This window comes from Psittacula echo (assembly GCF_963264785.1).
Source record: "Psittacula echo genome assembly, chromosome: 2".
Classification (NCBI taxonomy): Eukaryota; Metazoa; Chordata; class Aves; order Psittaciformes; family Psittacidae; genus Psittacula; species Psittacula echo.
Window position 1 is genome coordinate 114,876,470 of NC_137737.1, and position 22,564 is coordinate 114,899,033.

Here is a 22,564-nt window from a genome sequence, read left to right on the forward strand (position 1 = left end):
AGTGTTTCTCTGTTTTTCCTTCTCTGTTTTTGAGTACAGTATTCCCTAACTAAAAGTGCCCAACGGGGAATGCAGATAGAGGTAATAAAGTATAACTGCCTGAATGCCACCAGGATAAACAGAAGAAAAGGAAGCCATTACTCCCTAACTATTGTTTATTAAACACAAGCATTAGGTCTCTTACATCATCTGCTCCATTAAATGGAATTGTGTGTGACGTGAAAATGTTTAGCTAGCATCAAAAAAATCATTAACTGAATGTTTACAGAATTGTGTGAATATAGGCAGAGACTATTAGTAATTTTAAAGTATTCTGAGTGTTTACTATTATATTTCATTTTCTCTTTAACAACTTCTTAAACAAATATTTAATTTATGTTTTAGGGTGGGTGTGACTGTTGGGTTTTTTTTATTTATCCTTTAAGCACTTTTCTGTTTCTGTTAGGAAGTAAGTAGTGTTCATATAACATTAAATTATCATCTTATATTTTTTGTAATAGTGTCAGCCTGCTGCCAAGATTAACTTTAGAAGAATCTAAATGTCCCTGAAAAGTTAGGTGTGAATTTTTTAGCCAGTTCCATTTTCCTTTAGTTTGAGCCTTAACTTTACATATGAACTCTATCATGCTTCAGGTTATTCAAAATCCACGTTCAGATTTGCTTGTCTCATTGGTTGTTCTCTAGTGTGCTTTTGGAAAAGAACAGGTGATCATTTTAAAGTGCTGCAATCTAATTTTTGCAGCCTGAGTACCCCATTGTTGGTAACAATGACAGTTTAAAAGGGGGCTCTTTTCTTTCTTCAGAATCCTTTTGATTATGCTGAAATTGCTAGTGCATAATTTAGGTCTGGTGAATAGTGAAAGAGAATCTTTTGGAAATGGAAGAGAGAGAAAAAAACACTGATTTTCACAGAACTGCATTAAGAACTTAAGCATATATATCCAAAGCTTAATTTTGAAATAGAGTGAGTGTTTTCTTCCTTTGTTGAGCGTACTTAACTTCTAGTAAAATTCAGCTGAGCCTGCAGATTGTAGCAGAACAGGTAATTTTGGGCAGGTTTTTATTTAAGAAGGTCTAGCAAGTATAAACAGCATAGGTCATAAACAAAGTTATAAATCTTTTGATTCCATATTTAACATGCATAATGTTAAAAAATATCTACACATTACCAAGATGTGTAACAAAAATGTGTTTTATTAGGAGCTTACCATGAAGAATGTTTTCTTTTGACAACAAACGAAAAAAGGAGTTCAAATGAAGCATGAGACCTAAAAGCTTTTAATTATTAAATCCCAGGCAAAGAGTTGAGTAAAAATCTGTGCTCTAATTTGGAGAGCCTTTCTCAGGCAGACACAGTGGACAAATCCATTACAAAACTCTGGAGTTCATATTTCTAGATATTTTCTGAAAATATAACATTTGACTACTCTGCACAGGAAAGAGACAGCAAAAAGGGATGCTATTTCCTTCTACAGCCCTTTCAGGGATGCTTCTGAAATTGTGGCTCTGCATGAATACAGAATGAGGACTTAGGGCCTAGTACCTTAAAATTTCAATAAATGTATGATTCATTTGAATAATGATGACAGATTGACCTTTGTTTCCTGTTCTAATTTGTATGACACAATTTCAGAGTTAAAAAGGTGAACAGCCTTTTGTTCCACGGGTCAACATTCACTGGCTTGTTAGCTGCTTTTTAAGAGACATTGAAGCTGTCAGTGGCAGTTGGCAAAGGAGAAACTAAATAGCAAGTCCTTGAATTGGGTATGAATCACTGTTATGGGATACTGGAAATTCTACAGAATATGTATCTCAATAATAAAGACTTAAACAGGGGTTTGCAATATTGTCTGTATTTCTAAACATCAGCTTTTATGGTACTGTCTTGAAATGTTACAAGGTCAAATGACTTCTCTTTACAAACAGTGGCTTTCACTGTTTCTCAGTTATACCTGCATTGATCAGGTTTATGATAGCAGTGAATCAGATCATTATGACGTAGTGTCATGTGTGACTAGAGGACAAATGCCATGATGCATTTTCAATTCTGATGGCAGGTGATACTGAACTTTAGAGATTACATATGCATTCTCACAAAGTCAAAGTGTAAATCTCAGGGACTGGGATCCGTATTGTACGTGCTTCCACATACATCTGTTTATGGTGCCCTTGACTGCTGTGTGCAACACTTCAGTTTACATGGGTGTTCAGAAATATGAAAAAATCCAATAAATCTACCACAAAAGTACAACTATTGCACTGGCAAGTAAACACAAACACTGTCTAAATATGTTTATTTATGTCTAAAAGTATTTTTCATTTAAATAGAAAAATAAGAGAATCTTTGGAAGAACTAGTCTTGCTTAAAAGCTTTTATGTGGGGGTGGCAGACAGCCTTAATAGATTTTGTTATGTTTCAATTAAATATGGTTTTGATTGTTCTGTGGAACAACAACACCAAAACAGAACAAACACAGAAATTACTGCCAATATCACTTGGGAAGGAAAAAAAGAGTGGAAGAAATGCATACTGTACATTATATGGCAGCAAGAATAACTTCATTCTGATTAAAGACATCCTGAAATAGTCAAAAAAAAAAAAAAAAAAAAAGAAACAGCTAACAAATCATTATTTGTATAGTTATAGCAAGGCACAAAGTTTGCAATTTGCAGCACAAAAGCTTTTCTGACAATTGTCCAATTTGTCTTTATGAAAAGAGCAAAACTTCTAGAGTAAATTTAGAGCAGAAGTCTTACAAATGCATCTAGAAACTTGTGTTGCAAAAAAAATAAGAACATCTTTTAAAGCTATTAAAAACTAAAGGTATGTAAAACTAAGTTCCAATAGCTAGAAGCTTTGTTCCAAACTTGTTAAAAGACATTCATAATTTCTTTCTTTGTTCCTACCAAGCCTTGAAGGCTTAAAATATAAAATCTAAAGTTCCAGGCTCAGAGAGTCCTTGAAGCCTCAGTAATTCATAGGAAAATCAAGTTCTCTCATCTATGATGTGACATAATTACTTTTAAGAAAATTTAAAATGATGCCATGAACCATACTAAGTCTGGCCTTCACCAGCTCTTGCTGTAATTATCTGTCCCAGTCAAAGGCTTTTAGAGACATGAATTGGTTATAAATCACTACAAGCATTCTTGTTGCACTTTTTTAATCAGCTGATTTGTAGCACTTGCTGATTAAAATGCAGCATTTTTTTTAGCTCCTGTCTGTCTGAAATAACTTTGATAAGCCAAAGACTTCTTGACACCAAACAAGAGCTGTTTTCAATCACTTTTATATAAAATAGTTGCTCTTTAATATCACAGTTTAATACACAGTCTCGATTGTGCCAGATAAAAACCCAGAAAACTGAAACCAAAAAGCCAGAAAAAGAGGTTCAGGGCTTCACTACAGATTTTATATGCAACCTTTTTTGATTCTGAATTGCATTGTAGATTCAAGAGGTTGAAACCCCTTACGTTAGCATGCCAGTGTATATGAGCTTGAGTTTATTAAAAATCTGCCTACTTAGTACTGACATTACCAGCTAACATTAACTTTCTTGTTAAAAAGGTGTTTGTTTATATGAAAACCAGAGTAAATGTGACACTAATAAAGACTGCATTGATAAAATCTGCATTGTAATACGCCAAAACTTTCAAGTCTGTTGTTTGTAAAGCAAAGCTATCATTAGGATATAGCAAGGATGCATGCTTCAAGCTGAAGATCTTTTATGATGATACATCAAAGAAAATGCCTGATAAATCACATTCTTGGGTAATAACTGTGAAAATATTGCCTAAGTCTTGGGTTATTCGGTATACCCTTACTAGATAATTACTGTAATTTGGACTTTTTCCTTTAACAAATGAAAATTGACTTTATAATAGGAAATAACTACCCCTTTTTTTTTTTTTTTTAACCAACTCAGATTTATATAGGAAGAATGTGTTTAATGTCTTGAGGTACAATCTTTTCCTGAATTCTGTTGGTTCAACTTTTAATGTACCCCTTGGACTATATTAACAAAGCTTTCTAAATATATTTCCAGAGGCAAGAACATCTGAGAATAAATATGCCATAAAATAGGAGGAAAATAAAAGGGTTTGTTACAAACTTTGTAACCAGCTTTATATGTTATATTTCATAGTAGTAGTAAATCCATGCTAATGTATCAGTCACTAGGGATTGCATAAGAAACAATAGCAGTAGAAAATGTAAAGTAAGTTTAAAAGCTGATTTTCTTTTACAATTTTAATTTCATTTCTTTGGGACTCCATTTTCCTTAGACTATGTAGGAAGGATATAGAGAATGCTTAGGAAACTGAGAATGTTTTTGTCTTATCCTCCTGTGTCTGCATGTGATAGCAGTAGCAATTCCTGATACACTGTTCAGAAACACAAAGACCAATTATAGACTGAAAACTGATGGTATGAGTTATACTATTCTCTCCAGGCAAGGTGAAGAGAAACAGTATATTCCCGTTCCTCTTTAAAGGTTAGTGGCTTTGCTGAGGCAGTGTGCTTTTGTATTATGGTATAAGAAACCCTTTCTTAATGGCACTATTTTGCTCTTTCTGTATATATTTCATCACTATAGTGGCTCATATGCATTTATCAAACAGGGAATTTATGTCACTGACATGCTTGGGATGTGATGGAAAACAGCATCAAATTCGCAAATGCATTCACCTTCTAGTTCTCTGTAAATAAGTGTACGTGCTGCTACATGCCACTTACTTCCCTGCATATTTTAGATTAAAAATCAAAATTTGGACTTGTTCTAACTGAATGACTGTATTACTATTTACAAAATCATGTTTATTTTTCCATATCCTCTCCCTGGTCCAAAAACCTGCAAACACCTGTCCACTAAGTGGCAAAGTTCCAACAGGAAGAGCAACAGAGCCATCCTCCTTACATATTTTGCCAGCCATATATTAGTATAAATAAATTACTTCTTGTCGTGGTTTAAGCCCAGGCCGTAAATTAGAACCACGCAGTCTACTTCCCCCCCCAACTTTCTTCCCTCCGCTCCTGGAGGGACAGGGAGGAGAATCTAAAGAATGCAACTCCCACGGGTTGAGATAAGAACAGTTTAATAATTAAGGTATAGCACAAACCACTACTGCTACCACCAATAATAATAATGATAAAGGAAATAACAAGGGAAGAGAATACAATCGCTCAACAACCAATACCTCGACCCCACCCAGCAACGTTCTAGCCCTTCCAGGTAACTCCCAGTTAAATCCCTGGGCATGATGTGCTGTGGTATGGAATACCTCTTTGGCTAGTTTGGGTCAGGTGTCCTGTCCCTGCTTCCTCCCAGCTTCCCCCCCTCCCTGGCAGAGCATGAGACTCACAAAGTCCTTGGTCAGGGTAAACATTCTGACCAGCAACTGAAAACATCGGCTTTATCAGTATTATTCCCAGGCCAAAAGTCAAAAACACAGCACTGCACCAGCTACTAAGAAGGAGAAAAACTGACTGCTGCTGCTGAACCCAGGACAGTATCCACCCCTTATTCTATACCAGTCATGTCATGCTTAGATCCCACATTTTCAATATACCCCTACTCTCATCTCAGTGCACTGTTATCTTAGTTCATGGACCAATCCCTATAAAGCTGCTGAGTCCATCCAGTCCATGATGTCGGGCTCCATCTCTTGTAGCAGTTTTTCAGAGCAGGAGAGGCTGTGTGCAGTGTTGGATTGTTGCCTGCTGATACTGATCGTTTCTTTACTGCAAAACTCGTCTGGTTCTATCAAAGTTCATTCTCTGTTGGGATGATGGTCAGAGGGAAGTCAGGGACAGTCACTGGTGACCTGAAGACTTCTAGTTGATGGGCTATAAAATATTACATAGCAGGCAACAGCATACAATTGAGTTCATTGGCTGTTTTCCTCTAAAATCAAATCCCCTTGAGGTATGCATTGGACTTCCCCATCTTCCCTCATTACCTACCAAGTATATCCGGGTCCCTGAGCAAAAGCAATCCCAAGAGTGGGTTTGCCTTTACCTGAAGCAGGAATAACCCAGACTGTCTTCCCCAGCAAATTCTTCATGTGCACCACAGGAATTTTGTCCCCCTCTACAATATGTAAAAGTTCTGACTGGGCTGGGCCAGCCCTGTTGGCAGATCCTCTGGTGTTGACCAACCAGGTGGCCTTTGGTTAAGTGTGTATCCTAATGCTTGAAAGTACCCCCACCCATTGCTCTCAGTGTCGTTTTTAACAGCCCATTGTACCGTTTGATTTTCCCAGAGGCTGGTGCATGGTAGGGGATGTGATATACCCACTCAATGCCATGCTCTTTGGCCCAAGTGTCTATAAGGTTATTCTGGAATAATGTTCTCATGTAAAGGAAAATGCAAGCAGCCATTCTCTGGAGGGTTATAGAGCTGTGGAAAAAATGTCTCTTTGAAACCCAGAATTAAGATTCAAAGCTCTGGAGAAGCTGAGATACAAGGGAACATATTTGCTTGCCTACCCAAGGCAAGAAATTGTTCACTGTGTTAAACTGCAAGGTGATGTGCTTCACCCTCTGCTAGCATTTCGAGATGAGCTCAAGCATTGACACCCAGCCCTGGGGTGTCAATTCTGCTGTGAGAATAGTCTGTCCAGGGCCCGCACCAGCATGCCCAATTGCCATGTGACAATGAGACACGTATTGTAAATTCTGTGTATTCTGACATCTTTATATGTTTTTTTTCCTAATTATAACATATATTCAATATAAGAAATGTAGGATTGCTCAGGCATTACATTGATGAGGATTATGATTCTATGTTTTCTCCAACTGAGACAGGATGAGGTTGATTATGAATTTCAGCAACTCTTCTGTGGCCTTAATCACTAATTTTACTTTATTATTAGAAATTAGGAAGGAAAGAAAGAGGGATAATTAAATTTCTTCCAGCTTCAGGCAGCCTCAAAGATATATTAAAAATAAAGCTACAAAGAGATATCTAACAGAACTTTTTAAAGCTAGAAAACTAGTTAAACAAAATGGATAAATGCTTCCAACTTTTCCTAAAAGATAAAGCACACACTATGAGTACTTTGAATTAATTCAGAAGTGTTTTACATAAAAAATGAAACATAATACGAAGATCTAAGAATATATGACTGTGCTTATCTATGTAAATTGCCTAACATCTTTCCCCTCATGTAGAAGTTTTAAAAAAAATGAAATTCTAATTTCACTGTACTTTCTTTTGTGACAGATTCATCCTCTTGTGTCTTGTTTTCATACTGTCCTGACCTACAATCAGTGGCAAATGAATCCAGAAGTCACAGCCCAGTTGCTCCTCCACTCCAGAAGCTATACAGAACATGGCCATGCACCAGTCACCCATCCAAGTGAATCATCATTGTAATTATATATGTTGTAATTATTATTAATTGATCACAGCAAAATGCTAATTCAGAGGAACTGGGGGGTTTTTTTCCAGTTTGAGGCTTTTTAGAACAGAGGTATCATATGGTTTCATGGTGTTTATATCTTTTCTTCCTACCATTAGAAAACATCCTCTTCAATTTAGATCATGTTTTGATCATAGCAATGCAGATGCTCGAGGCCATGCACAATGTGAGCAATTGGCTGCACTACCTGTACCTGAGGAGACGCAGCTGAAAGACCTGCTGGAGCACAGAGACTGTCACATCTCATTGTTTGTATGTGATTGACAGATGCAGTACCACATAATGGTTTAATGAAAAACTTTCAGAAATCACTCTTTTCCTTAAGCAAAGACATTAAATTTTAAAATATTATGTTAAGCTTTCTTTTCTTTTTCTCTTGTTTCAGAAAAAAAAAAAAAAAAAAAAAAAAAAATCCCAGCTAAGTGGATCCACTCTGCATAATTACTTTGACGTCAGGAAATTACCAAGCATTTAAAAATGTCCACCATTTGCAGTAATGTTGCTTTCTGCTACTCATCTTGATACTTTAACCCAAAGAAAAGGGAAGGTTCTCAGTCAGATCTTAGATACATTTTCCACTGTGGTTAACTCTTAGATTTGAAGAGGATGAGAAGTTATGACTAGTATCATATACAAGTAGTACTGCTGGTTTCTGAAATAGCTTATATGATTGTATTATTCTGTGATTCTAGCATTTACCCACCTGAGGAATGTCACTTTTCATAACTGGTAAATGGCTTATTTTAATAATGAAAGAATAAATCAAATTAATAAGAAAGTATTATGAAGTAAGGTAAGGTTAGTCTTAGCTTTTCCTTGAACTCTGTATCTTTGTATTTGGAAGCTTTTAGGTAGCAACCAGTTTTGTCATGTGTCCTTTACACTACTTCAGCAGAAAACCTGTTATTCTAAAAGAAAATCTGGTTTGGCTAGGCCTTTATATACATATATGTATATTCTTTCCAACCACTAATTCCTTGTCATATCAGCAAGATGAAATGTTTTGATTTTATAGGAAGTAAACTTGTTTCTTGAGTATTTCATAAAGGTAATATGAAATAATAGAAATGCAGATTTCTAATAATTGCATTATAGTAGATCAACTACTTCGCACAATATACATTTGTTACCAATGTTCAACCTTTTGAAGTAATGCATGGGACTCTGAGCCTGATTTTAATCAGTTGAAAATGGTACTGAAATTCAAATCCAGTAGTGTCTCATAGCAAAAGCTGGTAAGTAATATTTAGTCAACTGACATGATTAAAGCTGAACCTGTGGTATTACTAAATGATGCCTGCCAGCTCCCATGGACCTCAGAAAAGAAACCAATGACTACTGAGAAGTTATGTCAGGTATCTAAATGATGACTTGACAGAGGAGCAAGGACTAAACTGGGAGCAAAGCTTAGCTTTCTTTCATGTCTTGTGATAGCGTTTCTTAGTCTAGGCCAGCATCAGAAAAGCTGGCAAAAACGGCTTGTCTAGTTTTGGAAGATAACGGAAACTAGCACAGAAAATTTTCCTCCGAAGAAAAACGAAACCAAAAAATTTTCTAATAATTTTCTCCACTTGAGAGGGACAATCTTGGTAACATTTGCAATCTAAGCTTACCTGTTCTGTGCATATCAAAAAAAAATGGTTTCTTTACAACTTTCTTTAATCACAGTTCTTTTGTTCCTTTCCTCCCTTCTTGTCTCTTATCCTTGAGACAAATGATGAAAAGACTCCTTTGAATACAATGAAGAGAATTAAAAAAATTAACCAACTGAAAGTAATTACTGTTGAATTCTGTATTTTAAAGACTAGATCACAAAATAGAGAAATGTGTTTATGTACTTTCACATCTTCTTACTTTTGTCAAAAATGTCCAAATACTAAAATACAGTACGCTGCAGTACTTCTGTTTGGAATTATAATATATGTTAAATAACATGGTAAATGAAAGCTAGTCCTGAGTTGCTATTTCAATTTATAAATCCTAGATGTTTAGAGAACCCTCCCATTTTCCTTTGTCTCAGAACTTCAGAACTCTGAACTGAATTGCACTTTTAAACTTTCTGTGACACTTCATCCTATGAAACATTAAAGATAAATAGATTAAAATGTTAATAGATTTTGTGTTGCAAAGCTGATATAGTGCATGATATTTTTCTTTATTTTTTTCCAAAAAATAACCAGTTAATTTAAGAAGGCAGGTTTCTGTAAAGGTTGGTGTTTGTTACATGCAGTACGTCTCCTTCATGCCCATCATGCCATACGTTTGCACATGGGTGGATTATGTAAGACAAGTATGGGAATCCTGCTTCACTGCAAAAGCTTCATGTAACTAGCTAATATGCCACCACCAGAGAAAAGGACTCCTTTTTGTAGAGTCTTATTTTTAGTCGTTGAGCCAGATGCTTAGAAATATTGGACATGATGCAAACTCTAATTTTACTGGGAAACTGTAATACATATCTATATGAGTTTTATGCCAGCTCAGTCTCCGACCTGTCTACTAATTCTACCTAATTAGTTTACCTAATATAATGTGCCTTAAGATAAAAAAATATATAAATAAGGTTTCATTATTTAGGGTGTCATGGTAAGTTACTTAACAGAATTCAGTCTCTGGGGTAAGGTGAGGGTTTCAAAAAGTGAATAAGCTTATACTATAGATTGCTTTTCTTTTTAACCTCTTAGCTTGGATTTTTGCCTCCTTTTGTGTAACTTCAAGAGAAGTTTTTAGTGCATGCCAAGAGTGGGATTGAAAACCAGAGATTTTATTGGAGATAAGTAAGACAGATGAAATTCTAGAGACCCACTTTTTACATTATAGCTGATTCGTATAATTTTCTACTTTCATACTGTATCAGAATAGAAAACTCTGGAATAAATAAGGAAACTAGAGTAATGCATAGTTTAAAGTGACAAGTATAATTTATAATAGCAGTCAGTGGTCAAAAATAATTTGTTCTTTGAAGGCTAACCTAAATTACAAAATACTCAGTTGCAGTCATTCTGCTGAACAGTTCTTCGGGTTTAATACTTATTCTGATGAGATGAGAAGAGCATGAGGGTGCATCAAAGTGGAAAATTCAACTAAATGCATATTTTCATGGGAGTTTGCATATTTTAAACTAATAGCTGAACTTTAATATATGTGTAATTTTGCAAGTTTTAGAGATAACCTGGAAAAAAGGAAAAAAATAGCTATGAAGTTCTAGTATAGAGCATGGATATCCAACATTGATTGCAAATTTCCCACTTACTTAAATTTTTCATTAGAGCCACACAATATTTTTCATTTTTGTAATAACATAAGGGAAGATATGACCCACATTATAATATTTGTCAATGACCTCATATCAAAGAAGGTAGAAAAATGTTAATTTTTTTTTCATGCAGATTTTATGTGTTACAACAAAGATTTGATTTTCTTTTCCTCTTGCCATCTCACACAGGTTCATGCATATTTTAATGCATTTTCTATTAAAAATGCAGTCATTATGATGACAGCATATTGCAGATGGTAGGCAGTAGAAAGGACAGTTTTGCAAAAGTATATACAGAAAATGCATTTATGCAAACTGATGAACAAATACAGTCACAAAGTCTTGTATATTCCCTGTTGGCATTTGTGAACACTCAAATGCATAGGAAGCCCCATTACAGTCAGTGAGATAATACATCTGGATAGCTCTCAGCATCTGCAAAAGGTTAATCACCTGATAGAAATCAATTTGACAAAGAGGAAATGAGGATTACAAAGGTACACAATTCACAGTAAATAATTTCATCAGTCTCACTTTTGAGGAAGTGGTATTTTATTAAAAATGAAACCGGGTTACTGCTGTGATAAATAAATAATATCAAAGGACAAAAGGGCACATTTGAAGGAGGATATAAATCCACATACCATAGTGAACCAAACGGCTTGTCACAGAATAATAGCCAACAAGGCAAGTTCATGATACGAGTGGAAAATATGCTCTTGTCATAGGCTAATCAGACTTTAATCAGACTGTGCAATCTTTGAAATGCTTTTTCCTTTTATTCCTCATCCCTGTAATTTGTGTCAGGAAATGTCACTACTGTCTTCCCATAACAGTAAATAAAGTAGACATCATACATTTGCACTGAAATCACTTTTCCTTAGTAAACATGAATATATGCATCTTCATTCTGTCAACAAAAACTGGAAATCTACAAGAAGCATATAACTCCTGAAAGTCATATAAACACAAATGATGTAATATTTTATTTTTTTCATGTTTCAAAACCATTTTCTGGGGGTTTCCACACTTTTTCCACTTAATTTAATTGCAAACCAAGTCTTTATGTGTATATATGCACATATATTTATATGCTTTTATATTTATATATATACACACACATAAAGACTATATATGTGTGTATATATGTGTGTATGTATACGTACACATGTATATGTCTGTGTATATATATATAAATAAAGTTTTCTTTTATATGAGAGCTATTTTGAAGTCATAATGATGGGCCAGCATCTGAAGATATGCAGATCTTCTAAATCAATGGCTCACTGATGCTTGTTGTCACCATATTTTCTCACAGTAAATCTTTCAATATATAAAATTTTCTTCACTTATTTTCATTCAAACTGGGAAATTTTTGTGATATTGACTCCTATGAAAATGAAAGGTTGCCCCTTTTTCTGCAGTCACAGCTTATTACAACATTTTTATTCTGCTGGATCTATTATATTGTTTACCGAAAATATAAAGAAAAAATATGCGGTGGGAGAATTTTCATTAAAACTGCCTTAAAATATGAGAAGAAAAATGAACACAGGTCTCCAATTTAAATTCAGACCTTGTATCTCCAGTTTAGCTTCTCCTTCAAAGTCAAAAAATCTTATAATCATAGTTGTTTGTTAGCCTGTACTGCTGGACTTCCAGATGAAGAGTTTTTCCCCACAGAACAGCAAATGCCCAGGGAATTCAGCAATCTCTGTATAAAAACTATCAGAAACATGCCTATTCTTCATTCTGAATTAAAATTAAGCCAAGTTTAAGAAAAATATTGAAGCTCTTTATGAAAAAAGAAACTTCCACTTTATTTCCTTCACCTCTTTGTCTCTCACCCACCCCTAAAGAACACAACTAATTATTGCTGCAGGGTGACAAATTAGAAGGAAAGTTAAAGTTGTTAATGGTTTCTATTTCTACACAGAAATAAATGGTATTACCCAGGGGACCATATAGGATTCTAGGTGAATAGACATCAGCAGTAATCTTGCACAACTAGAAGGAGTGTGATTGTACCCAATGCAAATTATGAGTTTATTTTAACTTTTAAATAATTTTTTGAAAGAGCAATTGTTGCACAATAATGATAAAGTGGGAGGTAAATCACAGAGATAAAGTTTTTCCACAGCTGCCAAGCAGTATAGGAGTAGATATCATTAACTTTCAAGAAGCTACCATTCTATACCTGAAAAGCCGCTAAAATTTTGATCCAGATATTTACTAAAATAAGTGCAAATGAAGAAGTTTGAGAGCTGAACTATTTTTTGTCATATAAACATCTTTGCTATGTATACTTTAGAAGGAAGAATCTGGAATCCAAAGTCTTTTAAGATTTGAAAGAATCTTCTGAAGACTCTCAATATCAAGATCTGCTCTTGTTTTTTGCATTGCATGCTGTCACCTCTTTGTTGCTTTTGGCACGTCTGTACTTTGACCTAAGGTTACACTTCAATGGAATAAGCAGCTTAAAGAGACAAACACCATCCAGGCTTAACAGTGAGCTCAGATGTTGCTGTTATTGCATAAAGGTCAATCCAGGCACCTAAATTCACTAGTATCCTAGGGTAATATTCAGGTGGATAAGTTGATCTGAGACCACTGCAGTCTACTCTCACCTGCAAAGCTCGCAGCTGAAAAGAAGTTTGGATGTAGTCACAAAATCTGCGCTCATGCCTGCTTTTCAAAGTCATAGAATCATAGGATAGTTAGGGTTGGAAAGAACCTTAGGATCATCTAGTTCCAGCCCCCTTGCCATGGGCAGGGGCACCTCATACTAAACCAGGTCACCCAAGGCTCTGTCCAACCTGGCCTTGAACACCGTCAAGGATGGAGCAGTCACAACTTCCCTGGGCAACCCATTCCAGTGCCTCACCACCCTTACAGCAAAGAACTTCTTCCTTATATCCAATCTAAACTTCCCCTGTTTAAGTTTTAACCCCTTACCCCTTGTTCTATCTCTACAGTCCCTAATGAGTAGTCCCTCCCCAGCATACTTATAAGCCCCCCTTCAGATACTGGAAGGCTGCTATGAGGTCTCCATGCAGCCTTCTCTTCCCCAGGCCGAACAGCCCCAACTTTCTCAGTCTATCATCTTAATATGGGAGGTGCTCCAGTCCCCCAAAAGTCCTGACATATCTTAAAGATGGAAGCAATCTTATACCCAATCCCCAGAAGTTATAGCTGTTTTGTGCAAAAATCTCACAAGAATAACTCATTAGGAGTCACTGCAAGTAGCTCTTTGGAAAAAGCCACTCAATCAGATTTACAAACTGATAATGGGGTGCTTTGTAACTTGCATTTACAAACAGAAGGGTAAAATGACTGAGCCTAATCACTAACAGGGAGATCAATTTTCTGGTGCTAGATTTATCTTGTAAATAAACATGGAAAGGCAATTTATATTTAGCAACCTCAAAAAAAAAAAAATCTTGTTTTCAAGTTATTAAACTCCCTTAGGATGTATTTTCTGTAAAGCAGAAATACTTCTTTAAGTTTTGTGGTTTTCTTTTTACCCATGAGTATTTTAACATGGCATTGCTGATTACAGTGTTTAAAGAGGGAGTTCACTTTCAGAATGTGAGTTGCTAAATTCTAGTTCAAAATACTGGCACTGGAAACATGAATCAGCTTGATACCCATCCACTCACAGAGTAAAAATGTGCAAAGATACCTTCATCTACTCAAAACACTATAAATTTTAAGTTAGGTGCATCCAGTAAACATCCGAAGTTGCATCCAGTAAACATCCGAAGTTGCATCCAGTAAATATCCGAAGTTACATCCAGAAGCATCTGTACACTTACAGGAGTAGAAATCCAAGATATTATATATATATAACAATAAAACTTGAGATCTAGATACCGTGAATTTACTTAAAAAAAAAGAAATCAGAATTTAGCTCTTACACAGAACAAACTCTCAGCATGCACTCTGAGACAAAGTGGGGACATGAAATCACAAAATGGAGTATATAACCTTTAGAATTAGTTTTCAGTAATGTTAAGTTTGATGGCTTTGTAAGAGTAGCTGTGGAAAATTACTGAGGGGCATGATGCACAGGGAAAAAAATATAGAGTACAGCTAGAGAACACACTGAGAATTCTTGTACAAGATAAATTGTTATAGTTGACATAGTTTTAAGAAAAATAGTCTAGAATAACAGGACATAGGGATAAGGAGTATCTGGGAATGGCAGGTGTCCAGGGTGGGCTACAGTTAAACTAACTGATAAGAAGGAGGATAGGAGGATTATTGTGTCTCTGGTGCTAACGAACCAATTAAGCTGGTATGAGCATCAACTGTGCATGCTTCAAAGGCAGCCAGAAGTGATGAAGATTGTTGGAAGAAGTGAACGATCCTCAGAGACCACCACCACAATTTTGTACGGATGCGGGGAACTTTCTGGAAAATGATGTAATCCATACGTAGCCTTGTGAATATGTATGTATGCCTAGGGACTACATAAGGATGGCTTGTGCAGCAATACAGAGACACACGTTAGGCCCCATGTCTCCTGGCGCCGCAATAAAGAATACCTGCTTCTCAACTTGAAAATTTTGTTCGCGAGTTTGTACCTGGAGTTTTCTCCAAATCAACTTCCAGTCTTGCCTTTTCTCTTGAAATCTCTGCAAATGGAGGACATCTTTTACGTACATTGCCCCATGCTCCAGAAATAGTCCTCCTACTGAGTTACTTTATCTCTTCGTATTTCACCCCATAAACCTCTTTTTTCACTTTATTTTGCAACTGAATCCTCCCTTCACTCAGCACAACACACCTCCATTCCGTGCTTGCTTAGGGCTAAAGAAGAACACTTGCATCTCAGAGCTTTAGAGTTTCAGTGTGTTCTTTTACTTTCCTGTATCACCATGCAGTATGCCATTTCCCCCTAGCTATCTCTATGAGTAACTATCTCTAGTTCTATAAAACATTTGCCCTTTATTCTGCCTCTCTTAATGTAAGACATTTTATCACAGATTGCATAAAGGTCTTTACAAAATGGGGAGAAAAAGAGGCAGACTCTATTCTATTCGCTTTTTCAAAAAGAAAATCAAGCATATGCTCACTCTTTCTTTGAAAGATTTGATGAGAGGTTATACCTGCCATAAGCACAGACTCCTATAATGTTAATATTGAGAAGGGTCATAACTAGCTTTTCATGAGCCCTGCACCCTGCAGCACATCAGGTCCATTCACAGTGGTATTCCCAGCATTAATAAACTGCAGAGATTTAGCTGGTCACACAATTCCTCTCAAGTGATTTTTATCCACAGCCATGGCAAACACTAAGCCTTTCTTGTTCATCTAGCCTGACAATGACGGGTTCAGATGCATCCAGAACCATAAGTGCCACATATAACTTAAATGCAACCAGAAGCCTCTGAGAAGTTCCTGTCTCTCTTATTACCTCTAATATTGTCACTTCATGTTATCATCTGTCTCCCTTCTGACCACTCCTGTGCACTGCTTAGACAGAGATGAGGATCACTTTTCCAGGATTACTCAATAAAAAAAGCTTCTATAGGTTTATGTAAGAAACAGAGAGCTCTGGATCCTCAAATTTGACAGTACGGGTTGACTTGAACTTTGCCCATATGACTTATTACAACTGATGTATTAAATCAAATCAATACGATGGATATTACTTTGCCATCTAGCAAACTACAGTTAGGCTGAAATGATCTGATGCAGAGTGAATTCAGGTGGAAGTCAGACAAAATATTCCATACAAGAAGGCAGCAATTCCACTTGTTAATTGACGGATTGTTAGCATGACTTTAAACAACTTGGCAGCTGGCTGGCAAGCCTTATTCAGTGGGTGAGCACATATGATGTATTGATATTTAAAAAGATATAATCCATTTACAATCCATATAATCACACTTTTTCCTGACACTTTATTCTACCTATTCTTGTGACAATCAAGAGCTAGGAGTAGTGGCAATGGAAAAAGATTAAAAGGAAAATATTTTCTGTAGTCTCTATGTTTATTTACTCTGACAACATTCTGAAAACAGTGAATTTCACTATTTGCCCTCTAGTTGAATTACTTGTTGGCCCAGGAAAAAGATTGAAATGCCTATTTAAAGCGTCTGTAATTGTTTCTCTAGTTCTTCCACATTGCAATGGGGTAAAAATAAGAAAGTGTTACACTTCAAGTCCAGTACTGTCTTTTCATTCACTGCTCCATGTCTTTCTATAGTTCTTGCACAAGCCCATTGGAGTAGTTTGGGAGTACTTCACAGCCTTTAATTTGTTTATACTTATAATTGCTGCACACAGAAGAATGTTTTATTTATTTTACAAATAATGAAATGTGACAGAAAGAAAAAAAATGTTACTTCCTCAGAAAAACAGAGAAACTTGAATCAATCCTCCTGGGTCCAAAGATTCATACAAACCTGGAGTGTGTGCTTTCACTGACATTATAAAGGGCTGTAGAGTTTACAGTTTCACTCTTCTTTTGTTTCAGATCAGTCATGTGGTCCGGAGCACATCAATTCATTGATGCCAAATGAACCCCTCTCCTCACCAGATCACTATCATTTTTTGCTGTGACAAGTTCATGCTGTACATGGGCAGTTGCTAGATGCAATTTGAGATGATGACCTGCGTCCAGTGGCAGTGCTGGGAGTAGTATCACACCTTTCAGAGGAGCCTAGAGCTGAAATGAATTAGTGTGTAATGTCAGCTGCCACTCATGTCTGCTTCTGCTATGTAGTTCTATGGATGAGTAGATCCATCATCTCTGAGTGTCTCCCTAAAATCATAGAATCATAGAATAGTTAGGGTTGGAAAGGACATTAAGATCATCTAGTTCCACTCCCCCTGCCATGGGCAGGAACACCTTGCACTAAACCATGCCACCCAAGACTCTGTCCAGCCTGGCCTTGAACACCACCAAGGATGGAGCATTCACAGCCTCCCTGGGCAACCCATTCCAGTGCCTCACCACCCTCTCAGTGAAGAATTTCTTCCTTAGATCCAATCTAAACTTCCCCTGTTTAAGTTTGAACCCATTACCCCTTGTTCTGTCACTACAGTCCCTGATGAAGAGTCCATCCCCAGCGTCCTTGTAGGCACCCTTCAGATACTGGAAGGCTGCTATGAGGTCTCCACGCAGCCTTCTCTTCTCCAGGCTGAAAAGCCCCAGCTTTCTCAGCCTCTCTTCATACGGGAGGTGCTCCGGTCCCCTGATCATCCTCGTGGACCCTCCTCTGGACTTGTTCCAACAGTTCCATGTCCTTTTTATGTTGAGGACACCAGAACTGCACACAATACTCCAAGTGAGGTCTCACGAGTGCAGAGTAGAGGGGCAGGGTCACATCCTTCGACCTGCTGGTCACACTCCTCTTGATGCAGCCCAGGATACAGTTGGCTTTCTGGGCTGCGAGCACACACTGAAGCCGGCTCATGTTCATTTTCTCTCATTGACCAACACCCCCAAGTCCTTCTCCGCAGGGCTGCTCTAAATCTCTTCTCTGCCCAACCTGGAGCCGTGCCTGGGATTGCTCCGACCCAGGTGTAGGACCTTGCACTTGGCATGGTTAAACTTCATCAGGTTGGCATCAGCCCACCTCACAAGTTTGTTGAGGTCCCTCTGGATGGCATCCCTTCCCTCCGGCGTATCAACCGAACCACACAGCTTGGTGTCATCGGCAAACTTGCTGAGGGCGCATTCAATCCCATTGTCCATGTCACCGACAAAGATGTTGAACGTGTTCAGTCCCAACACCCATCCCTGAGGGACACCACTTGTTACCGGTCTCCAGCCAGACATTGAGCCATTGACCACAACTCTGTGTGCGGCCATCCAGCCAGTTCTTTATCCACCAAGTGGTCCACCCATCAAATTGATGTCTTTCCAATTTAGAGACAAGGATTTCATGTGGGACAGTGTCGAATGCTTTGCACAAGTCCAGGTAGATGACGTCAACTGCTCTGCCCCTGTCCATCAGTTTCGTAGCCCCATCATAGAAGGCCACCAAATTGGTCAGGCAGGATTTCCCCTTAGTGAAGCCATGCTGGCTGTCACCGAGCACCTTGTTGTTTTTCATGTGCCTTAACATGCCTTCCAGGAGAATTTGCTCCAAGACTTTGCCAGGCACAGAGGTGAGACTGACTGGTCTGTAATTCCCCGGGTCATCCGTTTTTCCCTTCTTAAAAATGGGGGCTATATTTCCCTTCTTCCAGTCGTTGGGAACTTCACCTGACTGCCATGATTTTTCAAATATGAGTTCAAATCAGGAACACGCCTCAGAAGAGACATATCTTACTCTTCTTTACTGTGCTTTAATTTACATTATGAGGAGGTCTGAACTCAATTGAATTCCCTTAGGAACTGTTTGGAAGATGTTCTCAAGGAGTCATCTTCAGTACTCTGCAGCACCTCACAGGACTAGAGTTAGTGCAAAGCATGATCCCCTGGAATATACCTCAGATGGACACTGGTCATCAGCACCGAATGTCTCTGACTGCAAATTAACTTCTATGACACTACATCACTTTATTAGGTAGAGCCTGATTTCAGGCATGTATTTTGTTTTTGTAATGTTCACAAATTGAATGAACGCTTATTTGTGCATAGGGTTGTTGTCTAGTTACTGTCACTTTTATGCAGATGTTCACTATGCCCTCTGAATTAAAATGGATCCCTGGTGAGAACTCTTTTAAACAAACTTGATTATAAATGCATTTTTGGGACAGAACTGTGAGAATTATAATGTTTTTTCTAATTTGAGCAGTATTACGGAGAATGACAATGAATTATCTCCGTTGCCTTTCCACTGCTATAGGATAATGAAATATATTATAAAGAGGAAAAACCTGAATATGCTTCCATTAGAATGGTAGGAATTTTTTGGTACCAACTGTGATGAGAGAAAGAATAGCTTCCAAAAGTCCTAGCATACAGCACACTCGATTAAAGTTCCATGTTCAGGGTATCTCAAAATTTCTCTTGAGCCATTAAGCACATTACCAACCTCCCTAGCAAGGATTAAATGGTTGTGAGGAACATAAAACCTTAGAATTAATACAAGATTATTAATTTCCTTAATTTCCAGTTTTATGATGGAATTTCTCACTCAAATGAAAGTTTCACTCTTTAAGGTGAAATGTTTAGAGATGTATGCACAACTTCAATAAAAATATTCAAGGTGATGAAAGACCAGGAATATGATGAGGTTATTGTAATTATCGCAGCGCTTGCAGGTACAAACCATCTGGCAGAGCTGTTAATTTCATTGCAGCATATTCTCTGTGCGCTAACTTTGTCAAAAGCTTTGAAAGTCAGTATCCATTTACATCCTGAGCCACTGTTTGCAAAGGCCACTCTCTAAAGTGTTCATACAGAGAGTAGAATAAATCTGGATACTTATCAACAAATTAGTTACACATGAAAGCTAATTCTGAATTTAACTGGGAGAAAAAATACAACATCTATTCAACAATCCATTAAGAGTGACTGAGCTGTAGCTCTTGCAGATACCTTTAAACATACTTATGGGACAGTACAATTTTAACTTGGAATTATTAACACTGTCTTTTTTTTTTAATATGGAAAACTACTTTTAAAATTTAAATATTTAATTGAATATCTGATGATACAGACCCTATATGGTTGCTTTTTGTCAGCGGATGAAAATTTTTCTTAGGAGCAAAGTTTTGTGATAAATTTCTGATTCAGAATATTTTAATAATTCTGATGAAGCATCATGATTCAGGACTTTATATTTGCTATATAGCTTGCATTGGGTAAGCACACAAACAAATCCAGTGACAGGTTTTTGCAGTGTTTCTGGGGGGGGCTTATGCCCAGTTAACCAAAACCAAAATGGGTTGTATGTGTAATTATTTTCTTTTACTTTTTTAAAAAAAAAAAATCTTGAGCTTACCTGTTTTTCTACTTTCAGACATTCACGAAGAAAGATACCTTCATCTTTGACACAATCTGAATATTCCACCTTGAGATAAGTTTCAAACATGTATAAAAAAAGTTTATTAAAAAGTTAAGTACAGATGTTTACAATTTTTAAACTGAATGTTTTAAAGATATATCAGATGAGAAGGAATACTGCTGAATGCTGACAAAGAAAAAAGAATAAATCTTTGTTTTGTCTGTGTACAAGTAATTCTAAGTTTAAGACTTCTATCCAGCCAGTATGAAAGGCTCGTATGTAGTGATATATGTTAAGAACTATGAATGAAAATAAAGCAATTTCTTAAAACATAAAAGTCATACTCTGTAGAACACATTTTATATGAAAATTCCACAATTAAGCAAAATTTGGAAGTTAATTACAAGCCAGATACTTCTGTTAACACCAGAATAAGGGTTAGGAAGAAATCCATTTGAACTTATTTTACACCTTTGCTGTGATAGGTTTGTTGTTCATGCTTATTGAAGAAGCGTCTGAGATTCAGCATGAAAATTTCCTGACTCAGAGTGTATAGTAATGAGAAGTATAAAAAAATGAGATCTATAAAGAGTGGCAGAAGGGTTTGACACAAAAGGAATGTGCAGCAAATATCATCTCACATGAAGAGTATATTTTTAATTGGTGAAGCAAACAAAATGGAAAGCAAAAGGAAAGAAAGTAAGAATGGAAGAAAGGTAAGAGAAAGAACAACATGTATGAAGAAAATTAAAGGAAAGAAATAGAAAGATAAAAGATCAAACTATGACAGAGTGCATTAGAATTCTAATAATTTTTTAACTGGACAAAAGCCATGTATTTACTGCCTTTGGATGTATTCATCTCAGCTGGAATCTGTTTTGCAGATTTTCTCAGGTCATCTAGCCTTTCATCTACACATGCCATCATAGGTCAGAGCTGTTAAGAGCAGAGTCTAAAACTAGTTTTCTCTGTACATTCTACTTTGCAACATTTTGTATGGTTGTATACTGTGTATTAGCAATAGCAATTGATTCAAAAATCTCCTGCTGGAAAATTGATGAGAAGTGTAAATAACACAGATAATTAAATGGAGTAAAAATTTAAAACATTAAAAATGCTTTTACAGTGTTTTGGCTATATTCACAGCAAAACCGTGAGGTTTTCAACATATAGTCGGTTGAATGAAGTATTATTTCAGGAAAGGCTATTATGTAAAAGGTAGTTTGAACCATTTTTTTTGGGGCATGATTTATGGGATTGCAGGTCCATTATACTGTGTTGACGGTATACTCCATTGATGCAAAGGATATTCATACAGTGGAAGTGGTTAACTCCAACTGAAGGACAGCAAGATCTCATGCTGGGAAGTGTGGGAAAGCACAACTGTGTGTGAAAGTGGAATGCTGGTTACCCAAAAAGGCAACTCAATAAGACAGAACTAAGGTAAGAGCATTTAATATTTTTTTATGCTTTGGATTTAAAGGCAAGTTAAGCTCTGAATTTAAGGAGAAATGTTGATTCTTTTATTCATTTCCCTGGAAGTCAAACACAGAATGGAGCCCAAGAGAAAGCTGTTGATAGGACAGTTTGAGCTCCCTGGGGAGCTGCCAAGGTTATATGTATGCCTTCATCCTAGAAACAGAAGGATGGTGAAGAGAAACATGAGAATGATCATAGGCAGACCTGGTCAACCTAACCAGCTTTGGCTTAATGTTGATAAGTCAGTGATGGTTATCACAAAAATAAGCAGTGTTGATGGGTTAAGTGATACTGAATGAGGGAGAACATGACCAATTTTTCATCAAGGAAAATTTTCTTAAAAGAAATTTCACTACCTGTCAAGACAGTTGGCTATCCAGTCCAGATGCAGTTCGATTGTTCTTGGGTTATGAGCACTATGATCATCTAGTCCAAACTAATGCAAAAATAGGCTATAACAGCCATGTAATTCAGAAATGTCCAAAGAATATCTTGT